Source organism: Mytilus californianus, unplaced genomic scaffold (assembly GCF_021869535.1).
Source record: "Mytilus californianus isolate M0D057914Y unplaced genomic scaffold, xbMytCali1.0.p SCAF_4, whole genome shotgun sequence".
Lineage (NCBI taxonomy): Eukaryota > Metazoa > Mollusca > Bivalvia > Mytilida > Mytilidae > Mytilus > Mytilus californianus.
The window spans coordinates 42,071,728-42,090,899 of record NW_026262690.1 but is presented as its reverse complement, the minus strand read 5'-3'; the positions used below and the strand labels follow the sequence as shown (position 1 = coordinate 42,090,899).

At 33.6% G+C, this 19,172-nt stretch overlaps 1 long non-coding RNA gene across 4 annotated transcripts in view; it reads right to left on the bottom strand.

The window, feature by feature from the left end:
* Positions 1-320: 320 nt before the first annotated feature.
* Positions 321-19,172, bottom strand: part of LOC127698369 (uncharacterized) — a 175,877-nt gene continuing 157,025 nt past the window's right edge. Inside the window, exon 3 of one of the 4 annotated variants that reach the window (XR_007980803.1) lies at positions 321-713. This is a non-coding gene — a long non-coding RNA (uncharacterized LOC127698369). Of the gene's footprint in view, positions 714-17,285; positions 17,896-19,172 lie in introns of those variants that run through there. The other 3 variants (XR_007980800.1, XR_007980804.1, XR_007980805.1) reach the window with 3 other exon arrangements.

Sequence of the window (19,172 nt, the reverse complement as noted above, 5' to 3'; positions counted from 1 at the left end):
TATTGTGCTATTGGATATTTCTTGCTATTGCGCAATACTGTGCAATTGAAGATTTCTTGCTATTGCGCAATACTGTGCAATTGAAGATTTCTTGCTATTGTGCAATACTGTGCAATTGAAAATTTCTTGCTATTGCACAATACTTATTATATAATAATTTACACATCCTGTTTGGTGTGTATCTCCTACCATATCATTATTATTTGCTTTTAAATATAAATCAGAAATAACCAACTTAAAATGGAAAATTTTAAAAGAAAAAAAAAAAGGAAAAAAAGAAAAAAAAGAAAAAAAAGGAAAAAAAAAGAAAATCCCCCCCCAAATTTTTTGAACCCCCTTATGATTCATCACCCCCAAACTCAATCCCAGCCTTCCCTTTGTGGTATGGTACCTTGCAGTACAATTTCAGAGAGATCCATACACTTGAACACAAGTTATTGTCCTGAAACTAGAAAAATGCTTGTTTTTTGCCCCTTTTTGGCCCCTAATTCCTAAAATATTGAGGCAATTACCCCCAAAATCAATCCCAGCCTTCCCTTTGTGATATGGTACCTTGCAGTACAATTTCAGGAGAGATCCATACACTTGAACACAAGTTATTGTCTGGAAACTAGAAAAATGCTTATTTTTGGCCCCTTTTTGGCCCCCAATTCCTAAACGTTTCGGCAATTACCCCCAAACTCAATTCCAGCTTTCCCTTTGTGATATGGAACCTTGTAGTACAATTTCAGAAAGATCCATACACTTACACACAAGTTATTGTCATGAAACTAGAAAAATGCTTGTTTTTTGCCCCTTTTTTGGCCCCTAATTCCTAAAACTTTGAGGCAATTACCCCCAAAATCAATCCCAGCATTCCTTTTGTGATATGGAACCTTGTGGTACAATGTCAGAGAGATCCATACCCTTACACACAAGTTATGTCTGGAAGTTACAAAAATGCTTATTTTTGGCCCCTAATTCCTTTACTGTTGGTACCATAACCCCCAAAATCAATCCCAACCTTCCTATTGTGGTATTGAACCTTATGGTAAAATTTCATAGAGATCCATTCACTTAAACTAAAGTTAGAGTGCGAAAACCAATGTGTCTTCGGACGACGCCGGACGACGACGACGACGACGACGACGACGACGACGACGACGACGCCAACGTCATACCAATATACGTCCACAAAAATTTTTTTGCGGTCGTATAAAAACCTGTCTTGTCATTCAATAGACAGTATATTATGATGATGATTAATACGATGATAATAACTTATAGTACATAAACTGTTTGGCATATAGTAGGTTAACTTTGTGTTTCATCAGTAAAAGTGTCTTTATCATCTTTCCTGTTACAAATTATGGCTATGCTGTTACTTTTTATCAGGTAACATGACAGAATGTAACTGAAAGGAATTACACAGTACTTTTTCTCTCTGAAATTGTACTGCAAGGTACCATACCACAAAGGGAAGGCTGGGATTGAGTTTGGGGGTGATGAATCATAAGGGGGTTCAAAAAATTTGGGGGGGATTTTCTTTTTTTTTCCTTTTTTTTCTTTTTTTCCTTTTTTTTTTTCTTTTAAAATTTTCCATTATAAGTTACATATCAATTTCAGGGGCTTAGCTACCCGGAGGCACAACAGCAAGTGCATCCACGTCATTTTCACAAAAAAAAAAAAAAACAGAGAGAGAGGGACAAAGTTAACATATAGGAATTGGTCTTTCTATGTATGCATTGTTAGAAACTACCCGTACGAAATATTTAGCAGGATTCCTACCAGACTATAGCAGGAATTCACACGGAATTAGCAGGAAATTTTAAATTCCTGTTACTTTTTAGACGTACTAGGAAAAACTTCAGTTTTTCTGACAGGATTTTTCATTTTCCTACAACAACATTCCTGGTTTGGGTAACAGGAATATTTTTTCCTGCCAGAAAATCTTTCTACCAGGAATGTTTTCTTATTTAAGCAGGATTATTATCTTGACTGCTATTGGTTTGTATTCAATTATCTTTAACTGGATTCCGGTTTGCTTATAACATTTATTTTGCTGTGTAATAAGAGACCAGGTTCCAGTTAACAAATTCAAAAGTTGGAGGGTAAAAGATTCAGATTGTGTATAAACAATACTGCAAAGATTGAATAATTACCATGAGGGAAATATTTGAATGTAAGACAGGATTGCTTATGAAGGTATTTAAATTTAAGCTACACTTTTTCATGTGTAAGAGGAAGTTTTTAATTTCTAATTTGCATGATAGTCAAATTAATTCAACTTATCAAAAAATGGAAAACCTAAGTCTTCAATCATATTTTGTCTAATATATATTATAAGTTCATCTGATCTACATTTTTGTTGTAAACATATATACCAATATTTAAAAAAAAAATAATTAGAGAGTGAACAAAAAAACTGATACATCTATTTCCATCATAATTAAATTCAAAAAACACATTACAAACCTGGTTTATAACACAACTTTCATATGTGGTATATAGCTACTTCAAAAATTTAAGTGTCAAATTTTGTAACAAGAATTTTTAACATGTGTTTTCTTTGTTCTTTGTGGCTAAGATTCAAACTAATGAATAACCCAGTTGTGTATATGTGTATACACCTAAGTTTGTAATGTATATTTTTAGATTCCTGCTAGAAAATCAATTTTCCTGGTAGGAATTTATGAAAAAAATCCTACCAGGAATATTCAAATTAGCAGGAAATTTTGTAGGAATTTTACTTTCCTACCAAATTATTCCTGCTAATTTGAATATTCCTGGTAGGAATCACATTATTCCTACTAAGAAAATCCTGCTAATTTAAATTTTTCGGCTGTTTTTCCTGGCGGATTCCTGCTACTATCAAGCAGGAATATGCACACTTTCCTGGTAGAAATTCTTAACAAATTCCTACTAGATTCCTTTTACATTCCTGTAGGACCAGTTCGTACAGGTACACAAAGAATAAAAGCAAGAACAGTGAAATTTTTAATCCTGTAAGACATGCATGTGTACGATAAATACATACAACTGGTGTAAACTTAGAGGAACTTTTTATATTACAGGCATTGTTTAGAAAATACCAGCTACATAGTTGTTGGTACCACCACCATAATGTATACTCGCCTTGAGTGCAAAAAAAAAAACATAATCTCTTTAGGATTAACAAAAAAACTTGAAAATTATTATTTTCCGGTTCGCCCCAAAGCACACAACTTACTAGAACTCGTATCGATCTGGGAATAATGACTGTTACCTTGTGAACTAGTTCAAAATTGACTAAGTATGTAGGTCTGGACAAAACAATAGTTCATTTTCACATCACGTCAACGTATTCTCGTCCTGGTGTGCATGTAATATTTGCTACCGGACATTAATAACCATTCAATCAATGAATAGTTTTCGTATACTAGTAGATGAGAAGTTGGAACTGCTGTTATTATAAAAAGGACACATTTTCCAGTACATGTATTACGTTTTTATTTTATTCCAAAACATCTTATATATAGATTTGATAATTCGAAGTCATTTCTATATGGGCCGGCTATACGAATGGTTGATTGTAAAAGCATTTAAATAAATTGTTAATTCTAACTCCTTTTACTGGACTGTTTGGTCATTCAATTTTATAATGAATTTTCTGTCCGAGTCGCACTAAACTGCTGATTCTTGTTCGAATGATACACCAAACTTTTAATACACATATCTTCACTGTTATCATCTAGATATTGCCATACAACTGGTCGAATGCATATGTAATTGTTAATTAATTAGATATTTAACATACGCAGATCATGAAAAAGATCATTATCAAAGTACCATTCCCTCAGAAAAAGTTCATTAATTTCAACCTCGAGAATTCCTAACTGCGTAAAATTAGAAATTCCTATCTCTCTCTTTCCCCCAAAAAAAATTCTTTCCCTCAAGATATGGTCATAATCTCAATTCAAATTTCCAATGGAGTTTGCAACCATAATTACCAATTTAAATACATCATAAAAGTCTTAAATAAATAATTTAAAAGCAGTGTAAGGGAGGTAATCCAACATTGTACAACATTGTACAATTTTGTTTTTGGATTACCTCCCTTACACTGCTTTTAAATTGTCCATTAACCAGGAAACCCTTTTTTGCCCCTAATTCCTAAACGGTTTGAGCCATAACCCCCCCAAAGCCAATCCTAACCATCCCTTTGTGATATGGAAACTTGTGGTATAATTTCATAGAGATCCATACACTTAAACACAAGCTATTGTCTGGAAGTTACAAAAATGCTTATTTTTGGCCCCTTTTTGCTTAACTGTTGGTACCATAACCCCCAAAATCAATCCCAACCTTCCTTTTGTGGTACTGAACCTTATGGTAAAATTTCATAGAGATCCATTCACTTAAACTAAAGTTATTGTGCGAAAACCAATGTGTCTTCGGACGACAACGACGACGACTACGCCAACGTCATACCAATATACGACTGTAAAAAAATTTTTGCGGTTGTATAAAAAACAGTGGTAACAGCAAGGAAATTACCCCATGGGACAAAGTTTTAAACTATAATAAAGTGCAAATTTTTTAGATATGCTTTAGTTATAAAAAAAACCAGATCAATAGGGGACAACTTTCTTATATAATCTGTCATATTTGTGACAATTGGAAACTTATTTATTTGATTTGGATATTCTTTGAATGATTTGATTATCAGTTATCAGAAAACAGCAGTGGACAACATGATTTTTTTGGGGGGGGGGGGGGGTTGAACATTTAAATTATAATATTTTATTGGAAAAAATATAAGAAGGAGTGTTAAATTGGCAATAGTTGGTGCATTATATACTCTAGTTAATACTGAAAAATAAAATTTTCCAAAAACATAATTGAATTAAAAAATAATTGCCGGTGAACCATGGAACAAGGAAGTTAGACATTTTTAGATATTGTCTCATACACAGTCTGAGAATAGCATGACCTTGTGCAATGCCAAAATATAAGTAAACTGTATCGACAGGATATGGGATCACGAGTACTCATAACTTTACATATATAGGAATATATATTATTCAAAGGATCAATGAGCTTTATACATGGATCATATATAAATTTGTGTACTATTCTATATTGTTTATAGACATAAAATATCTAAATTAAAGAAGTAGGGCAAAATAGTGGCAGGATCTGTATATTTTTTTAAGGAATACTATGGATTCATGTTTATTCATCTGACATAAATTTTAATGGATTTCATGTGTATAGATGAATCACAAATTTAAGTACTCAATGAAATTTTTTAGAGGCTCATATGCAGATTCTGGCAAAACCACAAAAGGCAATATCAAGGACATTACAGTATCAATTTTCTGTAATAACTCTCAAAAGATTGCAATGTGGTAGTAAAAGGTATAATAGCTATTTGCAAGACATTTACTTAAAACTAGCAATGAAAACAGCATTATAATAGATAACCCAAAATACCTTGCCCTTCAGTAAAAACAAGCATTCTGAGAGTATTGCATGGCAATACATAGTCCCCTACCGGGTAAAAATTCATTTTACTGGAACAAAATGCTAACTTGTTCTATAACTTGTCATGGTGTAAACAAAAAGTAAATATCATGTCAATATCTTCAAGCATGACTAAAAACAGTGTGGAAAACTGATTATATGAGTGAAAAAAACATTAGATATGATAAATAGTTCTCTAAAATTAGATATGATGTAATACGGTGTATATCTATTTTCCAATTATAATCAAATATAATTAATAGTTCCAAATATTTTTTCTTTCATTTGTCACAAACTAATATAGATTTGTAACTTATCTATAAAATGTCAACAACTTTTATCTACACAATGTAATGTATTGAAATATATACATTAATAAAAATAGATTATTATCTAATTAAAGGATTTCTCTTCATAATTTTTTTTTATATATATATATAGCATTCAGAAAATTAGTTTATACTAAATTACAAACAAACCTGCCAAAAAATTCTTCAAATAATTTCACAAAGAATGTCTTTTAAAAAATGAGTTATCTCCCTTTGTACAGAAATATGGTTTAACATTGTACTCTAACATTAGATATGGTCCAGAGTTATGGTCCATAACTCTGGACTAAATCATCAGACCGGAACAAAATTCGACCTTGATCTATAGCTTGTCATGAAAAAACTATATATCAAATATCAAATCAATATCTTCAAGAACGAAGAAAAAAAGTGTGGAAAGCTGATTTGCCGGACTGACAGACAGACAGATTGACAGACGGACAGAGTGCAAACCTAAAGTCCCCTTCGACTTTGTCGGTAAGGGACTAATAAATATTTTACCATGTTGCAAAATGACAGAATGTAGCATAGCTGTCTTGCTTTTGCTCACATCCCTCACAACTCTACCACTGGCAAAGGATTACAAGAATTTGATTTATAAATAAAGCATGAGAATAACAGGATCGTGGAACAGTGTGGTATACATGAATGAGGAGCGTTACAAAGTACATTTAAAGTTACCATACTTTAAGATAGTTTTTGCTTAATGTCTTAATTCTAACATATTCATATATAGTTTTTTTAATATGCAAATGAAAAATACTATTAGTATCTACTTCATGCAATGTGCAAATTAGGAAGTGATGTAAATAGAACAACATGCTTGTAAGCTCAGTTTGTATGATTTGATGAGAATATATATGATAGTAGTAATGAGTGAAATTTCTTCACACTGTACAAATAATTTGTGTAATAGGAGTCAACCTTTGACTGGCAGTCAAACCCTAGTGGTACCAAAAACATGACATATCTACTGACTATATATGCTATGTATATTTCCAATTATTCACGTTTACTTTGAACTTTGAGGGATTTCAAGCAGTAGCATTTGAAAAGGCAAACATTTCAATTGGCATGTTATGCCAGTATGAGATTATTATTATGATACAACCATAGACTAAACAGGATTTGACCATATCTACAGGTAATGACTCCAATTATACTGACCAGCTGTACAGCTATTTTAGGTTTCTGATTATGCTGAATAGGATTAAGTTTTATATACCTGATTTCTATCGGTTGAAAACATCCATATATATTTGTGGACTGTATAGATATTTTAAGACTATTAGCTTTTTATTTGATTGTAGCACTGTTTTTCTAAGTATTCACATAACTTCTGTTTTTCTAATTGCATGTAAGATGTTTCACAGTATATTTCACCTTCTGTTAAATTTTTTTTATCTTTGTTATTTGATCTTGATATGCAATTATCTGAACCATTGTTAGAAGCCTCGATAAAGACTGTATTTTCTGAAAAGAAATGTTTTACATGAAAAAATTTCAATTTAATTTTGTTTCAATTACCTTTAGTTAGAATAAATTAATCAACATTGATTATTAGAAATTAAAACATGAATCTAGAGTTGTTAGATTATTCTAAATAGCTAATTGGCTTGTTCTTTCTAATATCTATGTATGAGGTTTTGAGTATTTCTGATGCCAAATCATTTGGTTTCATCTATTTTAAATGTGAGCCATTTTTACCTTAGATTTTTTCGAGTATGTGTGGAAAGAGGTAGTGATTGATAGATCATATACTAATGACTATAATTATTGCCATAAATTTCCAAATAAATTATTCAAAAAAAGTAAAACAGGAGATGTACAATGCCATAACACACAAAAGGTTTTCTGAAAGTATCATTGACATCAACTTCATGAATCATAAGGAGTTACCAAGGCAAGAGGCTACAACGGACCACGTAGGGCTAGACAGAGTATAAAAACTACATGTATTACATTTCTAAATCTAATCAAACTCTATTTAAAAATGAGTCTATTCTTCAAATGAAAAAGAAAATAAATCAAAATATGTGTTAAAGTGTCATTGATAACTATCATTCTTCCTTATATGAATGATCTAATCTTGCAAGAGAAAACGTGCAGTTTCTATAAGGCTATACATACATGCAATTGGCTAATGTTGCAAAAAAAAAACTAGAGGCTCTCAAGAGCCTGTGTCGCTCACCTGACTCTACTTTGGTTTTAGAAATCATGTAAAGATAGATAAAAATCATAACAGATACCCAAATAAAGATTGAGGCCAAATTTGGTTTAATATTGGTCCCATTATTTAATAAAATATCCTGGTGGCCATCTTGAACAGTAAATCGGCAACAAAGTAGCAACACTTGGTCAACACCTCATAAGGAACATTCATGCCATGTTTGGTTTCATTCCATACAGTGGTACTCTAAAAGAAGACATTTGTATGTATTTCCCATAGGGTCCTATGTTAAACTAAGTCCCCCCCCTGGCGGCCATCTTGGATGATGGATCGGCTGCAAAGTAACAACACTTGGTCAGCACCTCATAAGGAACATTCATGCCATGTTTGGTTCCATTCCATTCAGTGGTTTTCTAAAAGAAGGCATTTGTATGTATTTCCCGTAGGGTCCTATGTTAAACTAAGTCCCCCGCTGGTGGCCATCTTGGATGATGGATCAGCTGCAAAGAAACAACACTTAGTCAACACCTCATAAGGAACATTCATGCCGTGTTTGGTTTCATTCCATTCAGTGGTTCTCTAAAAGAAGACATTTGTATGTATTTCCCGTAGGGTCCTATGTTAAACTAAGTCCCCCGCTGGTGGCCATCTTGGATGATGGATCGGCTGCAAAGTAACAACACTTGGTCAGCACCTCATAAGGAACATTCATGCCATGTTTGGTTCCATTCCATTCAGTGGTTTTCTAAAAGAAGGCATTTGTATGTATTTCCCGTAGGGTCCTATGTTAAACTAAGTCCCTCGCTGGTGGCCATCTTGGATGATGGATCAGCTGCAAAGAAACAACACTTAGTCAACACCTCATAAGGAACATTCATGCCGTGTTTGGTTTCATTCCATTCAGTGGTTCTCTAAAAGAAGACATTTGTATGTATTTCTAGTAGGGTCCTATGTTAAACTAAGTCCCCCACTGGGGGACATCTTGGATGATGGATCGGCTACAAAATAACAACACTTGGTCAGCACCTCACCAGGAACATTCATGCCATGTTTTGTTTTATTCCATTCAGTGGTTCTCTAGAAGAAGTTCAAAATGTAAAAAGTTAACGATGACGCCGGACGCCGGACGCCAAGTGATGAGAAAAGCTCACTTGGCCCTTTGGGCCAGGTGAGCTAAAAATAAAGGAAATATCTGACAATAATAATTAGAAAAGGCTGGATGTCTTAATGCAGATTGTAACAGCCAATTAATAACAATGATCATTGTTGCAATAGTAAAATAATTCTCAAGATAAATACATATTCATAGCTGAAAATTACACCCTCACCATGCTGACTTTTAAAAATTCATTGATAACTTTAGACTTCAAAAAATCATTGTTTTTTATGGTGCAGTATATGTTATTGGGTATCATTTTGAATTTTTAGGAAGTTTGTACGTAATATAGACAAATTTCTAACTTTCCTGAACATTTCCTTTTTCACAATGCTTATGTTAGTGTGTCACAGTAAGAACCAATTGTTCAAGGACGTTATTTATGCATATTGGTCTTGGGTCAAAATGTGTAACTGATTCATAAAAAACAACAAGGGATTGGTCTATGCATTTAGGGCATGTTGAACTGCATCTGAATGTAATAAAAATTCTAAAGGGTTTCATGGATTCATTCCTATGTCTGGCCTAGGAATGCTACTGTCAATTCGACTAGAGCTTCTCAAGAGCCTGTCTTGCTCACCTGTATTTACTGACGCTTTGGAAATCATGTAAAATAAGGTTAAAATCATAATTAATAGTATTAGATATTAGATATTATAATGATATCTAAGATAATAACAAAAAACTCCAAAATTTCTGTAAAATTACAAACTCAGGGGCAGCAACCCAACAACGGGTTGTCCGATTCGTTGAAAAATTTCAGGGCAGATAAATCTAAATCTGATGAACATTTTTGCCACCTGTCAGATTTGCTCTAAATGCTTTAGTTTCAGAGATATAAACCAAAAACTGCATTTTACCCCTATGTTCTATTTTTAACCATGTCCGCCATGATGGTTGGAAGGCGGGGTCATTGGACACATTTTTTAAACTAGATACCCTAATAATGATTATGGCCAAGTATGGTTAAATTTGTCTCAGTAGTTTCAGAGAAGAAGATTTTTGTAAAAGATTACAATAAAAATTTACAAAAAATTGTTATAAATTAACTATAAAGGGCAATAACTCCTAAAGGGGTCGACTGACAATTTTGGTCGTGACGACTTATTTGTAGATCTTACTTTGCTGAACATTATTGCTATTTACAGTTTATCTCTATCTATAATAATATTCAAGATAATAACCAAAAACTGCAAAATTTCCTTAAAATTACCAATTCAGGGGCAGCAACCCAACAACAGGTTGTCAGATTTGTCTGAATATTTCAGGGCAGATAGATCTTGACCTGATAATCAGTTTTACACAGTGTCAGATTTACTCTAAATGCTTTGGTTTCAGAGATATAAGCCAAAATCTACATTTTATCCCTATGTTCTATTTTTGGCCATGACCGCCATCTTGGTTGGTTGGAGGGGTCATCGGACACATTTTTAAATTAGATACCCTAATGATGATTGTGGCCAAGTTTGGTTAAATTTGGCCCAGTGGTTTCAGAGGAGAAGATTTTTGTAAAAGCTAACAAAGACGGACGACGACAATGGATGCCAAGTGATGAGAAAAGCTCACATGGCCCTTCGGGCCAGGTGAGCTAAAAATGTAATGTTGACTGCCAAGACCCCTTTTAAAACCCCATCAATAAAAACAACAAACAAATAAATGTAGAATGGGTAAACATCAATTTCATGAGGGATCAATGTGAAAATGCATCACATGGTAAATCGTGCAAATATGAAGCTCAATTCTAAGTTCCTGAAAAAAACTAACAAAATTTCACACACTGTAAAACCAGTAACAACATATAAGGTATTAAGTTAACAGGAAGCTGATGAGCCGAGCATGTGAAAAATCATCACACCATGTAGCAAGGGTCACAAGAAACTTGCTACCAGATTTGCAGTGTCTGAGAAAAAGGCAATAAAGATTTTCATGGAATAGATGGAATAAAGTTCTAAGATCTAAACCAGGATTCTCCCCTCCTTTCAAGCAGGACTATGAAATAAAATTTATGACTGTATGTAAATGTAAATACAAATAAACAACTGCACCATGAGCGCATGATACGCCCGTCGCTTTTTCAAACAATAAAGTTCAATAACTTCTCAATGTCATATCAGAAATTTATGAAAAACTAAAGGGAGGTTATCTTAATAGATATAAACCAGTCACCAAAGTTTCATGAAAACTGCTCAAAGCCCTTTAAAGATATTGTCAGAAAACTGGAAAATCACCCCTTTTTTATGAATAAAACCCCATAACTTGGAAACTCAAAATCTAAAATTTATAAAAATCATGTCAATAGATATAAACAATTCACCAAAGTTTCTTGCAAATTGGTGAAAGTGTTTTTGAGTTATTGTCCGAAAACTGGAAGATCCCCCTTTTTTTTAATGAATAAAACCCCATAACTCGGAAACTCAAAATCTTAAATTTATAAAAAGCGAAAGGGAGCTCATGTCAATAGATACAAACAATTCACCAAAGTTTCATGCAAATTTGTTAAAGCGTTTTTGAGTAATTGTTTGACATGTTGACGACGGAAAGACAAAGGTATACCATAATACGTCCCGTAAACGGGTGTATAAACACTAAGTCCGCCAATCTGCAAAATATGAAAATATGAAATATATTTTCAAAAATTTGCTTCACGTTTTCTCATGAATATAAAAGTTTGACAACAGTTACCTATCTCTCCTGGGATTGCAGCTGTCAGTGTCAAAATGTTATGACGCCGACGACATGATACCAATATACGACCGTTTGCGTCGTATAAAAACCCTTCAGGTGCCTTCCACATTACACAAGGTTGTCAATTTCATTCACACCTGTTAGCACATTTTGAGTCATTCTGTGAGCTGATAAAGGTTATGACCCGTAAACTCATCCAATCATCTTCTAAGATCATCGGCAACCACACATTGATTAAATTTTTTTATACAATGGGTCCGGAAAGAGTTAGATTGTCACAGAATAAGAGAAAGAGATTTTATCCAATTTGAAAACTCTGATGAGGTTTAACAAATTTATTGATGTCTTAAAATTATCCACCCCACAATGTTCCTTAATGTGAAATGCAAAAATAAAACTAAGTGGATATATCAGTAAAATACAGAACAAGAGGCTGTCAAAATGAAGGCAAACCAGGTTTTTATTTTATTTATTAGTGTAATTGTTAAAGCAATTTAGAGCCATAACTCATGAACAACAGGGCTTCCAAAACGGTCATATATTCCGGACATTTCTATAACGTCCGGTAAAAGTCCGGCTGGGAAAAGCATTAAACGGTCATCTACTTTTTAGTTTTCAAGGCTTTCTTAAGAGACGGTCATTTTAATATAATTCGCGATCTTTTTGACCCAACCTTTTGCCTTTAACAGCCACACATTTCCGGTCATAAAAGTGACATGATCATTAAGTACTATCAAAACAACCCCTACTTTAATACCTTCTCATTTTAATCAAGGCTAATTAGTTGTCGAACAGCTGAAATTTACCTGTTCAGGTGACAGGTAAACTATTTTGAACCGGACATTGATCGGTCTATTCAAAGTTATTTTCTTACATTTCAGCGGTTTGCATCTAATTAATTTAGTCAAAAAGATTTAAATTATCAGAAATACGTTTACAAATATGATTTGATGAAAAAATTAAAAAGGTGAAAATGAAAAATCGACATAACCACGTTGTTTGAACCAGAGACATGTCTCTGTTTGAACTAGTACACGTGTGCGCAGGTGTGAAATTTAATTATGCATCCTAATTTCTTAAAAAAAAAAAATTAAATTGTCATTGATACCTTTATCTCACGTTTATTTTGAATATTTTCTTGAAGAAATCATGTAGAAAGAGCTACTTGCTCCACTCACGCATGCTTTGCAAACGTACACGGAATTTACGTATCCGTCTCTGGTCCATGTTTTACCATTGTCAAGATAACATCCGGTTAGATTTAAAAACGAAAGTAAAGTTTTTGACAACGTTATTTTGCACAAATAAAGAGTCTAAGGCAGGTATAAGTACGCTGATGTTGCACACTTTGAATGATGCACTGCCAATTTAACAGTTTACGTCAGAACTTCGAATTTGAATCAAAGAAAGTTTAATATCGTTTTTTTTTTAATGTCAATCATTGGGATGGCCAACTGGGCAACTGATTACCATAATTGCCTTTTGTTTACTTAGTCTTAAGGGATTAAAATCGGGATAATATATAAAATGTCCGGCTGGCTAAAAATAATTTTGGAAGCCCTGCTGAACAGAAGTGAAATTTGTCAATATCAAACGTCATCAGAAACATGTTAAAATTTGAAAAGCATGGATTGAAGGGTTTTTAAGTTATTCCATGGAAATTGCATGAAAATGTGATTTTTCAATCAATCAAGGACCACACCCTGAACAGCACATAGGGTGAAAATCATCAATATCCAACTTGACCTGAATTTTGTAATCAATAATAACATAATTATAAAAATTGAAAAATTCAGCAATTTTTATGTTTATAAAGGGACACAACTCAAGAATGGTAAAAGTGTCGCCACCAAATTTCGTACTTAATCTGTATTATGTAGTAATAAGCATTGTGTAACATTTGGTTGAGGCAAACTAAAGTTAGAAAACGGAAACAAAAAATTTGTACTTAATCTTAGTTTTGTGGTAATGAATATTGTGTATAGGTTTCATAATGTTTGGTCGGGGCAAACTTAAGTTACAGAATGAAAACTAAAAATTTTGCAATCTTTCGATTTATAATGGGGCATAACTCAATAATGGTTAAAGTGACACTACCCAAATTCAACTTGATCTGTGTTTTATCAGTGGAAGTCAAAATTAAACATTGCATTGTATAAAGCATAGATTGTAGTTGATTCAACTAGACAAAGGAAAATAACTCCAATTTAAAAATAAAATGCTCCGCTGGGCGCAGCTTGATACGACCGCAGAGGTCGAACCCTGAACAGTTGGGGCAAGTATGGACACAACATTCAAGCTTGATACAGCACTGAATCTGGATTGTAATTAAATATTTGACACAGCATAGGTTTCTGACACAGAATGAATGTGGTCTAAGACCTTAAAAATTTTTTTAATTTACCTATTCAAACCATATCATTATTATTTGCTTTTATATATAAATCAGAAATAACCAATTTAAAATGGAAAATTTTAAAGAAAAAAAAGGAAAAAAAAATCCCCCCCCCCAAATTTTTTGAACCCCCTTATGATTCATCACCCCCAAACTCAATCCCAGCCTTCCCTTTGTGGTATGGTACCTTGCAGTACAATTTCAGAGAGATCCATACACTTGAACACAAGTTATTGCCTGGAAACTAGAAAAATGCTTGTTTTTTGGCCCCTTTTTTGGCTCCTAATTCTAAAAATTTGGAGGCAATTACCCCCAAAATCAATCCCAGCATTCCCTTTGTGATATGGAACCTTGTGGTACAATGTCAGAGAGATCCATACACTTACACACAAGTTATGTCTGGAAGTTACAAAAATGCTTATTTTTGGCCCCTTTTTCCTTAACTGTTGGTACCATAACCCCCAAAATCAATCCCAACCTTCCTTTTGTGGTAATGAACCTTATGGTAAAATTTTATAGAGATCCATTCACTTAAACTAAAGTTAGAGTGCGAAAACCAATTTGTCTTCAGACGACGCCAACGTCATACCAATATACGACCGCAAAATTTTTTGCGGTCGTATAATTACTTGATATTTAGAAGAAAATAAAAATTTGGAAATTTTTCCATTTATAAAGGGGCATAACTCTAGAACGGTCAAAGTGACGCCACCAAAATTCAAACTTGATCTGTGTTTTGTGGTAATGAGCATTGTGTATAAGTTTCATAACATTTGGTTGAAGCAAACTAAAGTTAGAGAATGGAAACCAATTTTGGGACGTACGTACAGACGGACAAGGGTTAAACTTAATGCCCCCTCTGCTACTTAGGGGGGGTGGCGGGGAGAGGGCATAAAAAACATTAAACTAGAGACAGAAAATGACAATCTGATTGATAGCAACATTGCTTAATCAATTTAAAGTTGCTGGACCATGATCTAGGTGGCATGGCCTCGAAATGGTAGACAAACTGAGATGCATTGATAGTAACGCAACTTTATAGAAAATATCATTGATCTTCCACAAGTAGTTCCTACCAAACTATTTTCAGCAGAAAACTTAACATTGAAAATTGCTTATTAATTGAAAGTGTCAGGACCATGACCTAGGGCAGGGATCTATCACCAGTAAATCCTATCAAACTGACATAAGCAGAAAACTTAACATTGAAAATTGCTAATTAATTCAGAGTAACTGGACTATGACCTAAGGGGCAGGGCCTCAAAATAGTCGTCAAACTGATATGTACTGATAGTAATGCAACTTTATAGAAAATGTCATTGATCTATCACAAGTAGTGCCTTTCAAATTAACTACCTACCAATTTTGATGCCAGCGACAAAACACTGATGTTGTCATCATAACAGCAACATTGATATTTGCCTTATGCATATATTTCGTGGCAGGCGAGACAAAAAATAGGAAAAATTGTCACTAAAGGGCAATAACATCAATAAGGTGTTGACTGATGATTTTGGTCATGTTGCCTTATTTGTAGTTCTTGTCTTGCTGATAATTTTCAAAGCTTCTGTCTATCTATTATAATTTTTCAGACAAAAGGCAGAAATAAAATAAATTGGTTAAATTCGTTGTTTAACATGTTTAAGGGCAATAAGTCCTATAAGAAGTTGTCTGACAGTTTAAATTTCAATAGACAGAAGGTAGATCTATTAGATTTTCTCTATCTATAGCAATTTTCAAGATAATAGACAAAAATTGCTCTTTACCCAAGATCTATTTTAAGCCATGTTAGCCATGTTTGTCTCATGCGGGGTCTTCAAACATATTTTTATAAAATGCTCCGCAGGGCGCAGCTTGATACGACCGCAGAGGTCGAACCCTGAACAGTTGGGGCAAGTATGGACACAACATTCAAGCTTGATACAGCTCTGAATTTGGATTGTGATTAAATATTTGACACAGCATAGGTTTCTGACACAGAATGAATGTGGTCTAAGAACTTAAAAATTTTAAATTGGACATTCACCTATTATGGTCCAATATCCAAAATCTAAATACATGGTTAGATTCAGCATATCAAAGAACCCCAAGAATTCAATTTTTGATGAAATCAAACAAAGTTTAATTTTGGACCCTTTTGACCTCAATGTGGACAAAGTTGATAACGGGGCCCAAAAATCAAAAATCTAAATACATGGTTAAATTCAGCATATCAAAGAACCCCATATATTCAATTTTTGTTGAAATCAAACAAAGTTTAATTTTGGACCCCGATTTGGACCAACTTGAAAACTGGGCCCATAATCAAAAATCTAAATACATTTTTAGATTCAGCATATCAAAGAACCCTAAGAATTCAATTTTTGTTAAAATCAAACTTAGTTTAATTTTGGACCCTTTGGACCTTAATGTAGACCAATTTGAAAACGGAACCAAAAATTTAAAATCTAAATACACGGTAAGATTCGGCATATCAAAGAACCCCAATAATTCAATTTTTGATGAAATCAAAAAAAGTTTAATTTTGGACCCCAACTTGGACCAACTTCAAAACTGGGCCCATAATCAAAAATCTAAACACATGTTTTGGACCTCAATGTGGACCAATTTAAAAACGGGGCCCAAAATCCAAAAACTTAATACACGGTTAGATTCAGCATATTAAAGAACCCCAAGAATTCAAGAATAAAACCCCATTGAAATTGGTCAAGAAATAAGCAATTTATACGAAGTATCTTCTTTTACACAATACTGTGCAATTAAATATTTCTTGCTATTGCGCAATACTGCACAATTGACAATTTCTTGCTATTGCGCAATATTGTGCTATTGGATATTTCTTGCTATTGCGCAATACTGTGCAATTGAAGATTTCTTGCTATTGCGCAATACTGTGCAATTGAAGATTTCTTGCTATTGTGCAATGCTGTGCAATTGAAAATTTCTTGCTATTGCACAATACTTATTATATAATAATTTACACATCCTGTTTGGTGTGTATCTCCTGCCATATCATTATTATTTGCTTTTAAATTTAAATCAGAAAAAACCAACTTAAAATGATAAATTTTAAAAGAAAAAAAAAGGAAAAAAAGAAAAAAAAGGAAAAAAAAAAAAAAAATCCCCCCCCCCCCAAATTTTTTGAACCCCCTTATGATTCATCACCCCCAAACTCAATCCCAGCCTTCCCTTTGTGGTATGGTACCTTGCAGTACAATTTCAGAGAGATCCATATACTTGAACACAAGTTATTGTCTGGAAACTAGAAAAATGTGTTTTTTGGCCCCTTTTTGGCCCCCAATTCCTAAACGTTTCGGGCAATTACCCCCAAACTCAATTCCAGCTTTCCCTTTGTGATATGGAACCTTGTAGTACAATTTCAGAAATATCCAAACACTAACACACAAGTTATTGTCATGAAACTAGAAAAATGCTTGTTTTTTGCCCTTTTTTGGCCCCTAATTCCTAAATTTTTGAGGCAATTACCCCCAAAATCAATCCCAGCATTCCCTGTGTGATATGGTACATTGTGGTACAATTTCAGAGAGATCCATACACTTGAACACAAGTTATTGTCTGGAAACTAGAAAAATGCTTATTTTTGGCCCCTTATTCCTAAATGTTTCAGGCAATTACCCCCAAACTCAATTCCAGCTTCCCCTTTGTGATATGGAACCTTGTAGTACAATTTCAGAAAGATCCATACACTTTCACACAAGTTATTGTCATGAAACTAGAAAAATGCCTGTTTTTTGCCCCTTTTTTGGCCCCTAATTCCTAATGTTTTGAGGCAATTACCCCCAAAATCAATCCCAGCATTCCCTTTGTGATATGGAACCTTGTGGTACAATGTCAGAGAGATCCATACACTAACACACAAGTTATGTCTGGAAGTTACAAAAATGCTTATTTTTGGCCCCTTTTTGGCCCCTAATTCCTTAACTGTTGGTACCATAACCCCCAAAATCAATCCCAACCTTCCTTTTGTGGTATTGAACCTTATGGTAAAATTTCATAGAGATCCATTCACTTAAACTAAAGTTAGAGTGCGAAAACCAATGTGTCTTCGGACGACGACGACAACGACAACAACGACGACGCCAACGTCATACCAATATACAACCGCAAAAATTTTTGCGGTCGTATAAAAACTAGATACCCAATTGATGATTTGTTCTAGTAGTTTCAGATGCAATGGTCTTTGTAAAACTTTTATGGACAGATCTGGGTTGAAAAACACAGTTAATTTCACATAATAGGCTACAACTTTATTTGTCCACCCACGCAACATCTCAGAAGGTTTGCACTTTGTGGAACTCTGCAAAAATTATCAGAAAAGGGCAATTTTACTTTACTTTGCTTAACTTCACAAAGACATTTTAAATGAAATTTCAAAAGTTCTGTATGGGGCCTCAAGGACACAACACCCTTCTTGATAAGGCTAACAAAATAACTTGTTTATGCATGGTTTCTTTATTTTTGACCTTAACATTTGCTTAATATATAATTTATTTGCTTGACAAGGAATTAAGGAATTTTGAAATATTGTTACTTCAGTGATTACCTTCTTGTTCATTTGGTAAAGGCTTGGTATTTCCCATTGTAACTTTAACAGTAGACAAATGTTCAACATCATCTGAAAAAGTCTAAACTATTAAATTATTATAAAGTAAAGTGATATTTGCATCAGCTGTAATTCCATTTCATAAAGGGTAAACTTTGATTTGATTTGTTAAATTTTAGCTGTGTACTAGACTACTACCTAATCACCAAAGAGGACAGAGGAACAGGAGTGACAGACATTTAAGGTGATTGCAGTATACCACTCACTCCTATGGTATATCAAAATATTTTCTTCAGTACCATATGTATAACCATGCACTTTTATATAAATGATATATAAATAAACTGTTGACACAGAGATATGTCTCGCCTGTCTGCATAAAATTCAGA